The 19637-nt window shown below is 32.8% G+C and overlaps 1 long non-coding RNA gene across 1 annotated transcript; it reads right to left on the bottom strand.

Annotated features, from left to right (window-relative positions):
- Positions 1 to 655: 655 nt before the first annotated feature.
- On the bottom strand, positions 656 to 14495 carry LOC106661593. The gene is made up of 5 exons (XR_002910398.1): positions 14451 to 14495; positions 6291 to 6350; positions 5722 to 5843; positions 4349 to 4473; positions 656 to 1001 (listed from the first exon to the last, which is right to left on the bottom strand). It is a non-coding gene; the product is annotated as an uncharacterized LOC106661593 (long non-coding RNA).
- Between the last annotated feature and the right edge of the window lie 5142 nt (positions 14496 to 19637).

Genomic DNA, 19637 nt, shown 5'->3' with positions numbered 1-19637 from the left:
GTAGTTGACGAAATTGTGCCATTTCAATAAAATTTAGAAAAGTGATTACGAATATCTGCCAGCAATTAGTAGTTCGTGATTAAACTGGGCAGTATATTTTTGCTGGTTTAGCCAGAAGTGAGTCATTAACAGTGGAAATAAAAATCACACTAATTAAGGGTTATAAAGGTTTGTAAGTTATGTATGGTTTTAATGAATAACAAATACTTATAGATGGTCTGTCCCTCCTCTATGTACATGTTTGCTAAAAATAGCATGGATAACCGAAACATCAAGTAAACAGCTGGATTATCAAGGTTATTGTATAAACACAAATCATAACCCTCACATTTTGGTGGAAATAGAGGGATCAGTATATATAAATTTTACAAGGCGGTATTTTTGTTGAATTACAACAAAGAACCCATCTATGTTGGTGGGATAACAAACTGGTTGTTTTTGTTAATTTAGTGGCAGCAGTGAGATCATAAAATGTAAGTAGTACGATTTATTGACAGAAATGGGCTAAAAGAATAACTTGTATAATTGGGTAGCTGCTATAATGTCAAATGATTGCTACAATCTATAACAAATCATAAGCAATATTAACAATTGTTATTGTTAATTTAATGATAGTAATGAAATCATAAAAGGTAACATTTACAATTTAGTGGCAACCATTATCTAAAAGAGCAATGCTAACAATTTAGTGACACCAGCTAGATAAAAGAATATATATATTTTTTTTTACACACTTTTAAATCCCACTTAATATCTCTACGTAACAATAGCCAACCGTACAACTACATTTGATGGCAACAGTGGGATCAGTAAATATAAATTTTACAATTTGGTTGATGCTGTGGGATCAAACGACAGAAACCTTGTCTTTGAAGGCAGCAGATTAGCACAAAAGACACAAAAGAATATCTACATTTTCGTCGTCCAACTCTTTGATAATGAGACAGAAACAGGCAGAAACAGTTTGGTGGCAGCAGTGCAATCACAAGGTAGCAATCTCTCTATGAACAAAAGGATCACCATAAAGAACCCATCCTTATTAGTAAGAATAGTGGAATGGCAAACAAATATTTTGTTAATTTAGTGGTACCAACAAGATTACAAAATGTAACCTTGATATTTAAGATCAGGAGGATAAGGAATTCTCTTACAATTCATGACAGTGATGCGATCATAAATCACAAGTACAACAACGATGAGATCACAAACTGCAACTGACAATTTTTTGCTTGCAAGGCAATAGTCATATGTAATCCCATACAGTTCATTTTCAGCAGAAAGATAAAAAAAAATTATTTTTCAATAATGTCAACTAAGGGAATAAAACGTAACCCATACAATTTGTGCACTCTGATCATTATATAAAGGGGGATCACTTTTTAGAGGAACAGAGGAACCACTAACAATTTTTTGATTATTTTAATAACAACACTGAAATCACAGAATGTTGTGTTTACAACTTAGAAGGAGTGTTGGAACAAATGATTAATTACAACTATTTGGTGGCCTCGGGAAGTCATAAAAAGTAAGATTGACAATAGATGACAGTGGATGGATAACAAACCATAACTCATGTATTTGGGTTAGAACCGTACAATTTTTTTCTAGCAGTGCAATCATCAAATGTAACCTCATATAACTAGTAGCATCAGTGAGATAAAAAAAATATCTCTACAGTGTGTCGCAGTGATGTGAATAGAAATGAATAATAAAACACAAACCATAATTCTTCAAAGTTTAATTCTTTAGTAGCAGTACGATCATAAAAATAATCTCTACAATTAGTGTCTGTGGTAGGATCTGAACCATAATCCCTGCAATTTTTTGCTAGCAGTCAGATCATCAAATGTAACCCCATAAATTGAGATAAGAACATTTTGTAAGAACAGAGGTATCACAAACTTTTTTTTTGTTAACTTATTGGCAGCTGCAATATAAAAAATGTAACCTTTCCTAAGTGGCAGCGATAGAATAAGAGTCAATTCTTAAAGATTGTTACACCTCTTCCTTTTTTGTTAGTGGATTGTTTTTCGTTCAGTTGATTGATTTAGAAAACAAACAAACTGCTTCTATTGATAAAATGGTTCAAGTAGTTTGTTAATTCTTTGTCCGAATCAATTAATTCTAACAATTTGATTACTGCGGTGAGGTCATAAAAAGTAATCTTTACAATTTGAGGCTACTCAAAATTAAAAGACTTACTTAAAAGACTTAAGCATAAGCCTTCAAGTTTAATGGGAGCAAAGAAATCACAAGACAGAACCCATACATTGTAGTAAGAATAGAGGGATGACAGATTTGTTGTTAATTTTTTGGCAACTGTGAGATCACAATATTCCTTTACAATTTAGTGGCACGATGGGATAAAAGAATAATTATTACAATTTGTTGGTTGCATTCAAAAAGTAATGTTTGCTGTTTGTACTACCCAGGAACTTACTGAACATAACCTATGAGGTTTGGTGCAAGTGGTGCAATCTAAAGGCAGGACTCCTGCAACTTGGTAGGAACAATGGGATCACAAACAAAATTTTAGTTAATTAGAGGCTACAATGAGGGATCACAAAATGCAACCATCACAATTTAGAGCCAGTGGTAGGAGAAATGATTAATTCTTACAATTTGGTGTCTGCAATGAAGTCATAAAATGTAACCTTTACCATTTACAATAGTCATGTGAATTTGGTGGAAATAGTGGGACCAGTAAACATGAATTTTACAATTCAATGGATGTTGCGGTTCAATGGAAACAATGGTATCACAATATATTTTTCATTTTTGGTTAAGCAGCAGCAGTTAGATGACAAAATGTAACTTTTATGATTGAATTATGCCAAATACATTTTTTCTCTCAATAAAACGAAAACATTTTGTACCTGATGTGAAAAATTGATCAGTTATAAAAAATATGAAACACTATTTGAGATAATGATGGGATAGCTCTTTCATCAGAACATTTGTTTGTTTTTGTTTTTCATATAGCATAAGTATTATTAATAAACAATTAAATTTTATAAAATTTCATTTTATAATAGTAATCAAACTGGCTTCTAGTGTTTATCATCCCTAAAATGAAAACTTCTCGAGTAGGCAAATCTTGATTAAATTGTCAAAATTGAACTAATTTCTTCATAAATTCCATTTAGTTAGATATGGATTTGATGCGCATGCATTATTTGAATAAAAAATAATATAGTTAGGAAAACATGTTTTGAGAACTCTAAATCTAGGCTAAACTAAAACTACAGTTGATTAATACTGGGGTGGCATAATGTGGTTCGCTACAGACAAGCTTCATAACAGTAGTTTCTCAAACATACCAGCCAGTATGAATTCATACTCTTTAGTTGGCTGATAAAACTGAATACCGATATTCAGAATGAAGATCTTTATCAACCATGAACTCAGTGTCACATGTTTTATTATTCATTTGTCACCACAAAATTGTAGAGGTTACATTTGATGAGCGAACTGCTGTGAATAAAGGTTTGCATCAGCTTTCGAATCATCATACAGGATAAAGGAACTAGTGCCTGAGGTTTAATTTTTTTTTTAGAAATATGAGAATATAAATTCTAAACCATTACCTCAACTGATGAAAAGTAATAGTTAATTAATAAAAATACAAATCTGTTCATTCAACAAATTTTTGATAAGATTGAAAAAATATAGTAAAGTTTGAATTCTTGATGAGTATTTTAACATTGTGGTGTATGCACTCAAACCATCAAATAGATACTACCTATGAGTGAGATCTTCATCAAATCTAACCTCATACAATTTAGTTAGTGAGTTATACCATACACAGCAATGAGATAAAACAAACTCTTTTGAAATTTGGAGGCAGCAGTGTTATCACCAAAAGTAATCTCTACAATTTGTGACAGTGATGTCAGTAATGGTAAACTCAACAACTTAGTGTCAATTACATGATCACAAAACACCCCTACAATTTTTTGGTAGCAGTGCGATCATTATACATAACCTCAAAAACCATAGTGGTAGTTGCCGTAAACACAAAAGGAATCTCTACAACTTTTGGCAGCGATGTGAACAGAAATCATAAACCCACCATACACCACAGCTTATATTTTCTTTATTCACAGCAGTTCGCTAATCAAATGTAACCTCTACAATTTTATGGAGACAATTGAATAATAAAGCATAATGCTTACAATTAAATGGCAGCATAAACGTCACAAAACATGTTCAAAGGATTTTTTAAGTTGGTTGCTTCAGTAGAAAAAAATGCATCATTTTGATGTTACCATAACTTCTTTTTTTAATTTAATTTTAATTAATTCTATCAATAAAAATTATTAATTTCATGATAAATGGATTTGCTTACCTGATTTTAGAAACTGTTGTTCCTTTATGTACTAACGTTGTCAAATTTTTTTATTAATCCAGTTTTCTTGCGAATAAACTCATTGTAAAATTACTTCATTACATTCATTGGGTTGTTGTTATTAACTGGAAAAGAATGTCAGTTTTAACCAATAAAATTATATCATAAAAGAATCTTATTCTTAATCAACAAATGTTAGAAAATATAGTAACATAATATTAGTTGTAAATAAATGTATTTTACAGAATTAATCCAATTTACACAAAAATGTTTAAATATAGAAATATAACGATATAAAAGCAAAAATAAGAAAACAAAGGAAAAATTACTTAAATATCAAACAATATGTAAGGTAAGAAAATAGCTTAAAAGAATGTTCCATATAAATATACTTTATCATTGTCATTTTCAATTTTTAAATTGTCATTGTAATATAATATAACATATTTTCAAATATTAAATAAATAATATTAGAAAAGAAACATAGCAATTCAATATTTAACATGTTTGCACACTTGACTGTAGAATGAAGAAAAAGAAGAATTAAAAATTGTAAGAATTAGAAAGTTACTGGCTGAACGCATCATCCTTTCAATAGGAGTATTTTTACTATAGTTAGTAGATTGGTAGGAAATATGAAAAAGTCTATTATGCCTGGTCAAGTAGCTCAGTACAGAAAATTTAATTATTGGGTTGTCCGGAAAATAATGCAGGATTTTAAGTTTTCATTAAAAAAAATCTATATAAAATATTCTGTTTACGTTTACAGGNTTGACATTCATACAAATGAGTAATCCTGTAAACGTAAACAGAATATTTTATATAGATTTTTTTTAATGAAAACTTAAAATCCTGCATTATTTTCCGGACAACCCGATAATTGAAATTCTTGCTAAAATTCAAAGGGAAGGATGTAATACAACATATACCAATGGTACCAACAGAAGTGCCTTTCCAATTCAAACTATTACAATTTCCAATTAAAATGGCTTTTGTAGTAATGATAAACAAATCACAAAGTGATTTAATGATTTAACCCTGAGTACAACAGTAATTACAATTTACTACAATGTAATTCAAAACAAAAATACTATTCATATGTAAATATCTAATATCATGACTATAAATACAATCGTTGATATCTACCATTCAATTGTGTTCATTTTGTAAAAATATGTATATTCAAAATAATGTGTTAAATAATATTTTTTATTATCCCATCGGGAAACGTTGAGTTATAAAGTTAGTTTCAATGTATTGTATAATTTAGAAAAACTCTATGGTTGATAAAGAACACTTGATTTTGATATTGATCAATGGTTGTTTAAGTAACATATTTATCAACATTACATTAGTTAATGGTAATAATTTACCTGAGCATAGTGTGCAATAATGATGATGGTCCAGAAAATACTCATTGTAAAAGTTGATATTTATTATTTACTCATCGCTTCTATTATAAAATTAACCTTTTCAATCCAAACCAAAATTTGACCTAAAAAAGCAATAAAATGTTAATATTGCCTTAAAGAAATAAATGTTCATTGTATGACATGACACAGGCTAGGTCTGAGCAGAATAAAGTAGATAATTTAATTACAATATTTTTACTTACAATTAATTAAGGTTTTTGGTTGAGATAAAAAAGTCAATGGCGCGAGCGGGATTCGAACCCACGATCTTCGGCTATCGTGACCTCGATCCACTCGGACATCAACTTCCTTTCTCAACCCCACCTTTTGAATTTTCCCTCCTTTTTGCCATTTTTCAATAGCTTTCGATAGCTCAAGTGGTATAGAAGCGGCGTATCTAGCCGAAGATCGTGGGTTCGAATCCCGCTCGTGCCATTGACTTTTTTATCTCAACTAAAAACCTTAATTAATTGTAAGATATTAATTGGTCAAGCGGACCACGAAACTAGTGAATTTAATATTTTACTTACCTACTTTCACGGAAGCATTACTACGGCTCTTGCTCTCTAATGTTGCGACAGTCAGCAATCCTGAAAAAATTAAAACAGATGTCATTATTCAAGTTTAAAGTGTAAATAATGATGTAATATTTGATCAAAGTTCTATCCTAGTAGGGGGCTGAGAGAATGCAATTTCAGAACAGCTGTAAAGCAAAAGACTCCCTCTTTCTCTCTCACCTTCACTATCACTCTCACACAAGTTTGAAAAAAAACAGTCATTTGGTTAGCTATTTATTAATCACATTTCATGTTCGAACTGCCTGCTTTGCGTAAAGATGGAAAGATTTCCTTTTTTAACCCCACTTCACCGGTGCTCAGAGCGATAGAGTCAGGAGAGATGGATTGACAAGCATTTTCTTTCTTTTGACGCAGTTCTTCGACTGAGGCTGCTGGGTTATGATTGGCGTAGGCTCTTTTTTTTTAAATGGCTCCAAGGAAAATATCAAGTGGAGTTAAATCGGGTGGCCAAGGAGGCCAATAGATCGGGCCATGAGGTTCTATCGGCCTATCCCGAGAGTGATGATTCAAATTATGTGCCGGGCATCCATCAAGCTGGAGAATCATTCTTTGTCGTTGTTGTAGAGGAACATCATCTAATGGTTAACGGTTATATGGCTTTAATTTTTTTTTTTATTTCGTTGAAATAAGGCCCAATTGATTAATTTCCACAATCAACGTCGTTACTATGAACCACGCGATGATGTCAACAGTACGAAATTCTCGGATTTTCCTCTGCCCACGTTCGAAAATTACGACGGTTTAGTATGCCATTAGAGGTGAACTTGGATTCATCAGCGCTTAGGATGCATGGAATAACGTTTTCTTCTCCCCCCCCCCCGAAGTCACTGGACAAGATGTGCTGTTCGGCTTAAAATTGTAAGTCCAGAGTACATCTCGAATTTTATTTTTTGAAAAACCTAAAACCCTCTCAACATTTCGGAGAGAGGAATTCGGATTTTCGCGAACCTACAGTAAAATATGCAGCTTAGCAAATTATAGATTTAACAACGTAACACACGAAACGTTTTTTTACACATTTTTTTAAAAACATTTTTTGGCCAATTTAAAATCCGATTGCACCATTGTTTTCATCGTTAAATCCTTTAAAATACATGAAGTTTCAGGATGTATAGGGTCGTATTTGAAATGTTGAAGTTGAACTGGCCCGAGGTACCCTGTTATTAATTAATTAAATAATTTTTTTTACAAAAAAGGTAAAAATTTGAAACTACATTAAAAACATTAAACAGCTATTTTTTATAGCGTCATTGGTATATACCCAGTATATAAAAACAAGGTTCAGTATATCAATTTTAAAGCTCGTAAAATGTTTTTCAATCTTTTTGAAAACCGACAAGGAGTTAACTAAAGGGTCCGCGACATCTCCGTAGTTAATATCCGTCCCAAGAAAATAATTAAATTTTAGGTATCCTTTTTGTCCATAAAATCATATTTGGTGGGAAGATTACGTTATTCTATTAAATTAATTAAATCTGCATAACTAACGCCTCAGAACAGAATTTATTGGCTATTTCAGGAAAACATCCTTTGTTCAACTTAATCATCTTGAAAATATGTCTATTGGACTAGATTTATTAATATCAAGGCTATTCTATAAATTTTTCATTTTTGAATTTTAACTTCTGTAAGAACTCCATATTTTCATCCTTGGAGCCCTTTTGGATGGTAAAATCCTCCCTGACAGTTTTATAGTTTTTTCCTGGCCAAAGAATACAATTTGTTTGTCAAACGGCTCAGAAAGAGAAAACATTCTTAACTCTAACAAAGACATGATTAAGCGGGGAATCTAGTTTTTCCTATCACCACTACTTCCCATCACTTCTTGCAGATAGTAAACCACTCACCAGTCCAATAGGTATGTGCATTTTTTAAGCGTGAGATAGATAGATAGATAGATAGATAGATAGATAGATAGAGAGAGAGAGAGAGAGAGAGAGAGAGAGAAAGAGAGAGTGAGTGAGTGAGAGTGAGAGAGAGAATTGAATTGAAATTCTTCATTTATAATACACGCAGATTTAAGTCATATTGACCTTCCTTACAATCAACGAGTTCGTACAGTAAATAAATACAAAATAAACAAACGAAATAATTAGAGAACATAAATATTTTTAGCTTTGTAATCCACAATCTTCCTAAAATAGTCCTCATGTTTTTAACCTACCTATTCAATTCAGTCCTTAGAACGACCCATTATCCTATGCTCTGGAAATATTCAATAATGATCCCAAAACCCAATAAACATTCCCGCCTAACGAATTTATACAGACCTATTCCTTACTCTCATTTATATGTAAAGTCTTAGAGAAAATTCATTAAACGTATCTACTCCTCCTAAACTCCCAGAATTTCATACCAGACCATCAATTTGGCTTCTGTTCACATATTATCACCATTCAACAGGGACATCGAGTCGTATACTTCCAGCCTTGAAGATGGGGAGTTTCGTCCTGGTGTATTTCTTGACGTGGCGTTACCTTATCCTGAAATCTAATAAATAAAATCCTACCAGTCCGATAGATATTACCAAGCCAGCAAGGTGCAGATTTTTTCCTCTTTCTTCCTTGTCGGGGATGGAGAACTGCAAGGAAACATCCTAGATCATCCCATATATACAATATACGCTGCCGATATCCCTTTAAACCCGAGACATTCCTTCCTACATTTGCAGACGACAAACTTATCCTTTGGTGGTATCAAACCCCAGACATAGCTGCCTCCAACATCCAATCACATCTATCCGATATCCATCAACGGAACAAAAGATGGAGAATAAAAATTAATTAAAATAAATGCATCCACACACCTTTACCTTCCGCCGTGCGACATTTTCAACACTCTACTTTAACAACATACCTATACCGAATGCTGACATAGTTAAAGAGCATGTTTCTCGACAAAAGATTGACATGGAAAACTAAACTAAACTGAAATGAAAAGAACTTACTATATACTGTACGTATACTAGATAAACGAACAACTATCGGCCCATCTGGACCTGTGGAATAGAACTGTGGGGCTCAACCAAACGCGCCAATTTCAAAATAATTCAGTCACGGCAGTCAAAAATTTTCCTTAAAACCACGTATGGTCCTTATTAAGTCTCAAACCGACACTGCACACCGACCTTCAAATTCTTTTTGTCAAAGAACTCATAATTTCCTGTTACACGAAACTATAACTCGATACGTATACCTGGTAACCCACATGTCAACGAACATGCTCTCTACACAATCCCACCGGATCAACCGCCGTCTAAATCGTAAAGTAAAGGAACCTAACCTACTTAATAACAACTAGGTTAGGTCGTCATTGGGCGACTTACCTTTTCCAGCCTTCACGCCATTTTATTTTTTTAATATTATACACGTGTAATGTATGATTATATGTATATGATTTTTGTACTAATGTTAATCAACATAATATATATCTTATTATGTAAGGTTTTGGTTGAAATGAAAACCTTACATAAAAAGATTAATTAATTGAAAGAAGTAATTTGGCCAATCAGACCACTAAATATAATGGATTTAATAATATATATAATTTGTTTGTGGCATGCAGGTACAAATTTCGTACAAAAAATATTTAAAAAAATTAAATAAATAAAAACCAACTATAAATGAAATAGATTACCCGACATTTGAAAAATGCCAAAAAGGAGGGAAAATTCGAAAGGTTGGGTTGAAGTGGGAAGTTGGTGTCCGAGTGGATCAATGTCACGATAGCTCAAGTGGTAGAGCAGCGGCGTATTAGCAGACGGTCGTGGGTTCGAATCCCGCTCGTGACGCTGACTTTTTTATCTCAACCAATACCTTACATAAAGATTAATTAATTTATAAATGAAAATTTGACACAACAAATGGATTCGAGTTTTTGCCAGAACAGCGACGGTTATCATAAGCAAATTTACAAATAAATAAATTCTATACATACTATGTAAATACAGTATGTATATGGGACAAAGAGTGGGAGTGAGTCTGAGACTGGAAGAGGGGAAGTTAAGCGTTTTTTTAAATCGTGATTTTAAGACGTTATTTTCTAAAGGGAAATTCTTTATCAAAGCACTTTTGTCAAGTGTAGAGTGGCACGTAGTGTTCTAAAACCAGAAGAGCCCCCGGGCATGATCAATAGTTCACACCCTTTACTCAAGCATTCGCCGAGACAAACCCCCCGTCAACAGTCTCACTAACCCAAATCTTAAAAACGGTTCATCCTTTTGTCGCCATACGAAGGCACAATTCGGTTTATTTTGCTCATGGTAATTTTTTTAAAATTTAATTGCATTTTTATTATCTCTTCTGGCAGACGTGAGTCAACATCCTCTGATTAAAGTATTAGACGTATCGACCTACTCACGAATAATCTAATTTTCGGTATGGACTTGATGAAAAAACAATTCAATTGTTACTGCCAAGCTTTCGACCGATTTTCATCATCAGGGCAAAACAATTTTTAATATGCCTACAAATTGGCATAATTAAGTTTTTAATAGATGGTTTCAAACGCCTTTGAAGACCGACTCAGTCCTAATAGTGTAGTACGATTGTTTTACGGCTGATGATCTTAAAATAAGTTGAAAGCTTGGCAGTAACAATTGAATCGTTTTGTCATTAAGACCATATCGAGATCCAGATTATTCGTGAACATTCCCTTGTGAGGTTTCCCTCTTGAATTACTTTAAGGATCAGGCTTTTATCCTTTATGAAAGAATAATTAATCCAAGTGTAAACAAGTCAGGATTTCTATTGGAAAAATAAACAATAATGGCCCCCAAAAAATAAATTCATGTTTATTTTAAACTTATTTGTCAATTAAAATTATACATTTTTAGTTAGGATATTTTAGTTGGCTTAACGATCCACTCATTTCACCGTATTATTTGGGAGGAATAGTGAAAAATTGATCCATTTTGTGGCGTGCTGTGGGGCAACGTAATTACCTGCATGTAATAATTCAATTAAAGAATAATCTAAGTTTACGCTAAAAAGTTTAAAACGAGTTTTCTTTTGGGAATATGCCAATACTTTTTTATAATTCTCGTTTCTAAGTGAAAGTTGATCTACATTTATGTGAGCTATAAGAAATTAAAGTTATTAAATATTATTAATTATTAAAGAAATGAAATAACAATATTAAAACACAATAATTGTCAATTAGTTCTTGCATTTTATTTGTTAAACATTAATAAATATTTTTCAATTAATTAATATTTATGAAAGGTATTGGTCGAGATAAAAAAGTCAATGTCACGAGCGGGATTATGTAGTGCAGCCGAAGGTCGTGGGTTCGAATCCCGCTCGTGACACTGGCTTTTTTATCTCAACCAATACCTATCATAAATATTGATTAATTGAAAAATGTTAATTGCTTAATCGGGCCACGGACTGTAATGGATTAATAAATATGTAACCGTTTCTCTCTTCTCTTTGTATTTGTATTTGTTTTTGTTTCTCTCTCTCTCTCTCTCTCTCTCTCTCTCTCTCTCTCTCTCTCTCTCTCTCTCTCTCTCTCACTCTCTCTCTCTCTCTCTCTCTCTTTAATTCAAGAGGTTTTACCGAAATATATGAGAACTTTTGTTTTTTTCGCTTATATCTCTGTTCTGTCAGATTGCTAGTTCTAGCTGATTAGTTTAAATCACTACGTCTTAAACACAATTACTATAACAAAACGAATTATTACAATTTTATTATTACACAAAAGTTTTTTACACTACTACACAATGATTTGTTTACTTTTTGGTATTTAACATCACAAAAATGAAACAGGTTAAAATTATACACAAATTTCTTCAAATCTTTAATTTAATGTAAGTAAGTATTATAAAAAATTAAACATGTTTTCTCTAACATTTGTTCAAGAATGTAACTTTTTAATTATTTATTAGCGTAGATAGTGATTATTAAATTATTTTTGAAACACGATATCGTTTAGAAATTATGGTTAGTTTACTTTTGCAAATAAATGCGTTGTACTAAGTCGATCTTCTACAGTTTGGCATTTGTTCAGGTAATCATTCCTTGTCTGATATGTTTTACTGTTAATATGCTTCAATGTTCTGTATTTTCCAAATAAATTCATTGGTCTTATATTTTGTATTATTTTAAGCAACGTTGCGACATTATTAATATTTTCTACCGCTTTTATTTTGAATATTTTTAATTTTATTAATTTTTTTCTAATGTAATAATCTTTTTTAAACACAGAATGTATCTTATCTTCTCTTTCTTATCTTGTATCAGATTCTTTGAAGTTTCATGGTAGAGAGAGAGAGAGAGAGAGAGAGAGAGAGAGAGAGAGAGAGAGAGAGAGAGAGATGAATGTGATAACCAAAGTTTTGCAATTTCAATATTCTGACCGAGATGAAAAAATCGTTTGTAGGAAAATGCCAAAATAAAATTTATTTGATTGTATATAAAATATGCTAACAGGAAATACACCAATCTCCTCAATTATTTTTCTGTATGAGTAAACTATAGTTGTATAGTTTACTACACTATAGTCAATAACTTTATATTTTAAAAATGAGGAAACATGATAGGCACTCACATTTGTCGAGGTTTAACAAAAATATAATCAAGATTTTTAAAAAATTATGTAGATAATTGAAATTGACTACGGTAATTCTATTGGTTCTGAAATACCTTTGTAACATGCAATGCAGAAGAGGATTTACCCATTATTGAAATAATAAAATAGTAACAGTAAAACACGGAAGACCCTAGAAATGGAAAAACCATGTAAATAGTGAGAAAATAGTCTATAACAGAGTGCCCTAAAATATATTTATTTTACAAATCATCCCCCTAATTTGGTGAGTTTCAATAAAAATTATATTAGTAATTTACTATCACCTTTACATTAATTTTTGTCTCTTGATTCTGCCACTAAGTTCTAGTTCATGAATTGGTCTCCATTTGTTATTTTTGTTAGTTACGTTTTAACGGAAATCCGATAATTTGTTGTAGATAAGTTTTTATTAAGTAAAACTTGTGAAATTGGACCGATCAAGATGGAGTTGTATAAATGAAAAAAATAAAAACACACTAGAACTATCATTTCTGGCATATGGTTTATTTCGGCTTATAATTTAATTAGACCAAGTTGAAATGCAAGTTTTAACGTTTCATTTATGAAATTTCAGTAGAAAGTTCAAAATAAGCAAATAATGTGATAATATTATGACAGTTTGCTTTTGCGAAGGGATACCATCTAGCGTGACGTGCGTGAATGGCGGGGTTGCATCTCAAGGCCTCGCGGGGCGCAACCTTCGCCGGCGATCAATCCACGAAACCTGAATTAAGGTTACAGAATTCAAATTTGCCACTCAGGTGCTCCGGTGGCAATTAACGGCGGTGGACGTGACTCCCCAGGTGTAAACAAACCAGAATAGCATCCCGTACCGCGCGGATTTTGAGATTTTCCCGGCAAGGGGCTCGTCCAGTAGGAAATTACTGGAGTGGAACCGCGTACTGGCTGCCTGGGAAAATCAAGTCATCCTTATGAAATCTGCTAATAAAAACAACAAGGTTCACCAACACACATTATTATTATAGATAACCATTTCTGCCGTTTCCCAATAACATATTTACGACTGAAATTCAAATTTATTTATTTATTATACAGAATCACTATTAAATCAATCTTTTCCAGAAGATATTTTGTAAATTATTCTGATTGACTGAGAAGTTTTAAAATAGAATGAACGATTTAAAAACGCATTTGGCGGGTTTTTTAAGTAGTGGGAGACAGAAGGCAAATCGTTACGGCTGGGATGCACCCCTCGTCTTCCAAATATGCAAATCAGTTTCACCAATGTTATGTCGGGAGATGACGCAATTTTATCCACGTCTGAAAAGCTTTTCAACACTTTTTCACCCCTTTACTCTACCTTCTACACGTGGAGTGAATTAAAAGCGTGTTTTGAACACAGAAATCCTGACAGTAAAATTTACAAAACTCCCGGGCCGAATTTTTCAAATTTTCGACAAGCTCGAGGTTCGGTTTTAGAACGACCCAGCTGTTCTTGTTAAAATGGAATTTCCACTTCACATCCCCTGGACTCAGGAACACCACAAATTAAAAACGTTGTGCAGAGTTGAATTTACATACCTTGATCGTCTGGTCGCCAGCAGCGAATCCCTGGAGTGTTTTGTGAGCAAGTATCGAACGAGTGGGCAAAGCGAGACGAGTGCGCTCTTCTCGCCCCCAGCGAAAGCTTGCCGCCCCCACGGAGACGGCGTAAGATTTAACCGCCAGTTTCGAATGACTAGTTTATACACAAATATTTTAATAGGTTTTATATTTTATTATATTCAATTAGAAGACCCCCTTTCCGATTTAAGCCATGTATTTTACTAATCTACAACTATCTACTACAAAATGGTTTTGATATTTTCTCTTGAGTTTTGCGTAGTTATCAAAACGTAGTGTTTCCAATTAAATTGGCCGGCCAAACCAAGCTGGTTTTGTCTGTCGGACGCTTTTCGCAGTTCTGTTGTGAATTTTTTCTTGTCTCACCCTGTTTACATCCCTGTGGATCACTGAAAATGTGGAGAGTCCTGCCACTGATAGTTCTTACTCAAATGAGCATCCTAAAATATGTCAACGGTTTTGATAGATTAAAAGTAATATAATTGTTATTCTGTGAGTTTTGAAATAAATAGGGCACAGATAGAATCTCCCGCTTGGGTTTAAATTGGATTTTGTACAAACGACTTTAAATAGCAAATCTATTCTTTGTTTATTTTGGTACTCAAATCCGTTCTTACACTCCAGGAATTGTCTTTGATGATGGTTTTGAGACACAAATGTTTTTATTGATGGTATTCTGCCGCAGATTCGGCTATAATTGCTGAAGTGAAATAAGATGGAAGGAGTCAAGCATATATGGCCAAACAACCGAAGGTTTATCCAGTATTATCAACAGATATCTCGGTTGTTATTGTCCTTAATACACTCCGTAATCGAATTATAAAGGCGTTGATTCAAGAAAAAACTTTGTCGGTATAAGGTGAAGGCTTATTGAAGCTGCCTAACGCACGAGAATTCCTGCCGATGGCCTAGAACTGTAGACAAGCAAAACAGTTCGGTTAAATTTCGCACAAAATCACATTAGTTGTCTGAGCAAGACTAGACTAATATCTCGTTTCCCTACGTGTCTCCGCTTTGTCTGAGACCATCTGATGAGAAATATAGTGTTTTCAGAAATACAGGGTGGTTATGGTGTAGTGGGTATTAGTCAGAAAACTCTATAGACAGTCACCCTGACGCACAGTGCGGCCAAAAACTGGAAAAATTAAAAAAATTCTCTAAAATACCTCAGCAATACCAGTTACTAATTTTAGTTCCAATTCTGATGTAAGTTTGTCTTCTGACGGGAATGAAACGATTTTTGAGCCACATGGACCAACTAGGTGCAGACAGTTTATTCTACTTTATTGCCATAAAACGTTAGGTTTATCACTAATTTTTAAATTAATGAGGTTTTTAATGTATTTTTGCTTCTTAATCGAACTATTTTTGTATCACTAACAATAAATATAGTTAGCAGTTGCTTTTTACTTTCATCTTGCTACCTCATTGTAAAACAGATTGAGTTAATGTGTTGACTTACGTTCAAAGGTGAATCCTGTTTAAAATAAATAAGTCGTCGGTTGCGAAATCTAGCTTAAAAAGTCTTCCCCTTACACTTAGATCAAGTTAATGCTATCAAATAGATAATAATACTAAGTTTTGCTGAAAAGCTGAAGTTAACTTCAAATCCTTTGCTGCCAAAAAGGAAATTCCAAATGATGTTTTTACAAATCCTTGACAACCTGAAGCTTTTATTAAATTTTATTTTTCACGTTATTTGAAAAAGGAATGAACTGATGTTATACTATAAACTAATCTAGAAGTCCTTAAAATAAATAATGATGTAATATTGCGCTGTTTTTGATTTTTATCATTTGTTATATTTTTTTAATTTCAAATATGGATGTTTAACATAAAACCCTAACGAGGAGTGCAATGACAAGTATTGATCGTCTGGTTTTAAAATTTAGAAACTTAAATCAAGAAACTAGATCAAAACATATTACATAAAAGATAAGTTAAAATATTTTAATAATTATTTAACTTACTTAGGGTCTGTAGGGTTTTAGGGTCGTGTGACTTTTTGAGACAAGTTCAGGTTGACCGTTCATATTATTGGCGGGAAACCAAAGGGGGCCGAAGCAATGCACGTCCGCACGGAGAGATCGCAGCACTCAATAACATTTCGTTTCTGTTGTTCTGTTTTATGTTAAATCAATCATAACAAAGCCTAATTGTTAACCAAAGTTGCACCATCACCACCACCACAAATGTTTAACTAATCCCATAGGTAGACTCTACACAGATTCAATTAAATTTCAGTCGTTTGACCCACCTGAAACGAATATATGCTGGAGCGAGGTCTTTTGTTTATTTGACGGGACAACTTCTTTAAAAATAACTATAAAAACAATACCTTATCATTTGATTGACGTTTATGAAAATGTAAAATCGACGTAATAAGTAATACTCGCAAAAATATTATATCCCACATCCACAAGAAAAGTGTCACAACACAACAAAAGAAAATTTCACAGGAGAAACAAGTGGATGTTTACTATTTTAGACTTAAGTATTAACTACACGCCATTACGGTTGTTGCCAATAAAAACTGTCGTGATCCATCAATACTGTCTTTCGTTTCTCTAAGTCTTAGCGAAAACCCAAAACTTTACAAATCCAGCTGTACTACCCCTAAAAAGCAACCCCTTTTTGAGTTTTTGAGCACTTTTCTTTCATATATTGTCTCTCAGTAATTTAAGTTAGTTTGTTTGCTTTATCGATAATGGTGGTCAATGAATGACTGTAAGTGTATGAATTTTTTATGACAGTAACAGACAAATAAAAGCCTAACAAACAAGCATAAATATCCATGTAGTATATTTTACTAAGATTAGTTGTGATTCAAATGGGCTTTCCTCCTGGAGTCAGACCTAATTACAATTCAAAAGTAATTATTGAAATAAAGGTTTTATTGATGATTAAAAATAATGCAATTAAAACATTTAAAAAATGTTGAAACTATAAAATAATGTAAAAGTTAAAAGACAACATTGTTAAAAATTATGAAAAACAATATTATGTTATGAATATTATAAAAGTAAAACAAATGAATCTAAAATAATACACGAACACTAGATCAAGGTATGTTCTTGAACAATAATAATTGTTACTGCCAAGCTTTCGGCCTATTTTAAGGTCATCATCAGAGCCTATATTAATTTCACATTACGAAAAGCATCTTTGTATTAGTGATTTAACACTTGTTTTTCATGGGAAAGTGAGACTCCGGTGCAGCATAAAATCCTTCATTAATCAAGAAAAAACTGACGTAACTCGAAGTTTTTCTGATTTCTAACTTTTTCTGATAAATACACCGATGCTTTAAAGAACTAAGAAAGGGGCGTCGGTGGCCGCAACGGTTTAGGCGTTGACACGGCGCTCATCATTGTAAGGTAAAGGTCCCGGATTCGAATCCAGCGGCCCTGCATTCGATCGAACCTGACATACACATGGGCATTTTTTCAAAAACACCGGCACCCTGAGGGTTTATATGACCTCTGCTGTTGTAACTCCTCGTAAAAAAATTTAATAAATAAAGAACTAAGATATGCCATGAATGGTGTAGTACGTTCCCGCTATTTCAGCCGTTCATAGCCAAAACCTAGCAGCTATGAGTCCACCTACAGCTGTCATTTTACCTGTAGCATCACACACCCGACTACTTGAACAAAATTAAATAATCCGGTTTTTGTAATTTTTAGACTTGTGTCACTTTTCTTGTGGGTGTGTGATATCTCCACATTTAAAACTTGCAAATCTATAATTATAAGTCACTGAAGATGCTAATAGCCGAATTTCTCTATTTAAATATTTGTTTGTTGGGGTAAAAATTAGTTAAATATTACAACAGATTGGAGAGTTGAGCTTTCTTTTTAACTGTTGTTAATCATTTTATCTCAGTCTTTGCAACAGCATATAATATTTGAACACAAAAAAGTATTTTTTAAATTATTTGTCACAACGTTTCGAATCGTGTAAGATTCCTTTTTAAGTTAAACTCTGTTTAAACGTTGAAAATGAAAATGCTGATATACATCAGACAGAAAACCAACCCAACACCTCCAGTGTGAACTGTGACAATGATCAACCAACAAATACAAAAAATATATAACTGATTTTCAAATATGAAGGTTGTTGGTGAAATAGGTTTTTAATAAAATAATTTATATTGGTAATTTTAAAGTAAAGGCAGTGATACTATTTACATGATGTATAAATGGACTGAGAAGTACAGATGGTGTTATAGATGTAATGTTAACAGACATATAAGGATGGTGATAAGCTCATAGATTGGGGTATATTAAAATAAACTCCATCACGTTTTACTGAAAAAGATTTAGAGGTACGCTTTATAACGTGCTTAGTATTCTTTTTTAAAATCTAAAATTATAAAGTAATAAAAGGACATATTACAGGTAGAATTAGTAGTTTATGTATATCCATTAATTATTTATTTTACATCTGTAATTTATTATTAATTAATTTAATATGCTTACCGTGTAAACAGTATAAATATATCTGAAAAACCAGGTATATTCTAGTTGTCTAGGAAGTCTTAGTGTTAATTTTAAGTTTTATAACTAGTACGTGTTCGGTTCTAATTCTTACTGTTAATAAAGTGTAATGTATCGTGTGTAATTTACAGGAAAGAGTGAGAGATATTGATAGATAGACAGAGATAAACAGTACGTCAGATTCGAATGCATGTGCGCTGGATTCGAACCCATGACCCTACCTTGCGATGAGCGCCGTGTCAACGCCTAAACGATTGTGGCCACCGATACCCCATAGAAAAAAATTAGACAGATGAAAAACAGAAAGTCAGACAGATGGATAGACGTACACACAGAAAGTCCGACAGATAGGTAAGTAGATAGAGAGAGAGAAAGAGAGAGAGAGAGAGAGAGAGAGAGGAGAGAGAGAGAGTAAGAGAAAGAGAGAGAGAGAGAGTGAGAGGGAGTGAGAGAGGGAGAGAGGGAGAGGGAGAGAGAGACTGGCAGTCAGACAAAGACGAACAGACAGGGAGAAATAGAAGGAGGGAGTATTCTTAAAATAATTGTGGAAAATAATTATATATATATATATATATATATACCGACATATATATGATTGGTTGTTTTTTTCCTATACATATATCTTACTAACCTTCTAAACACTAAA

This window comes from Cimex lectularius, unplaced genomic scaffold (genome assembly GCF_000648675.2).
Source record: "Cimex lectularius strain Harlan isolate CLEC.00 unplaced genomic scaffold, Clec_2.1 scaffold18, whole genome shotgun sequence".
Lineage (NCBI taxonomy): Eukaryota > Metazoa > Arthropoda > Insecta > Hemiptera > Cimicidae > Cimex > Cimex lectularius.
Note: the sequence above shows the minus strand (reverse complement) of the source record. Positions and strands in the feature narration are given on the sequence as shown.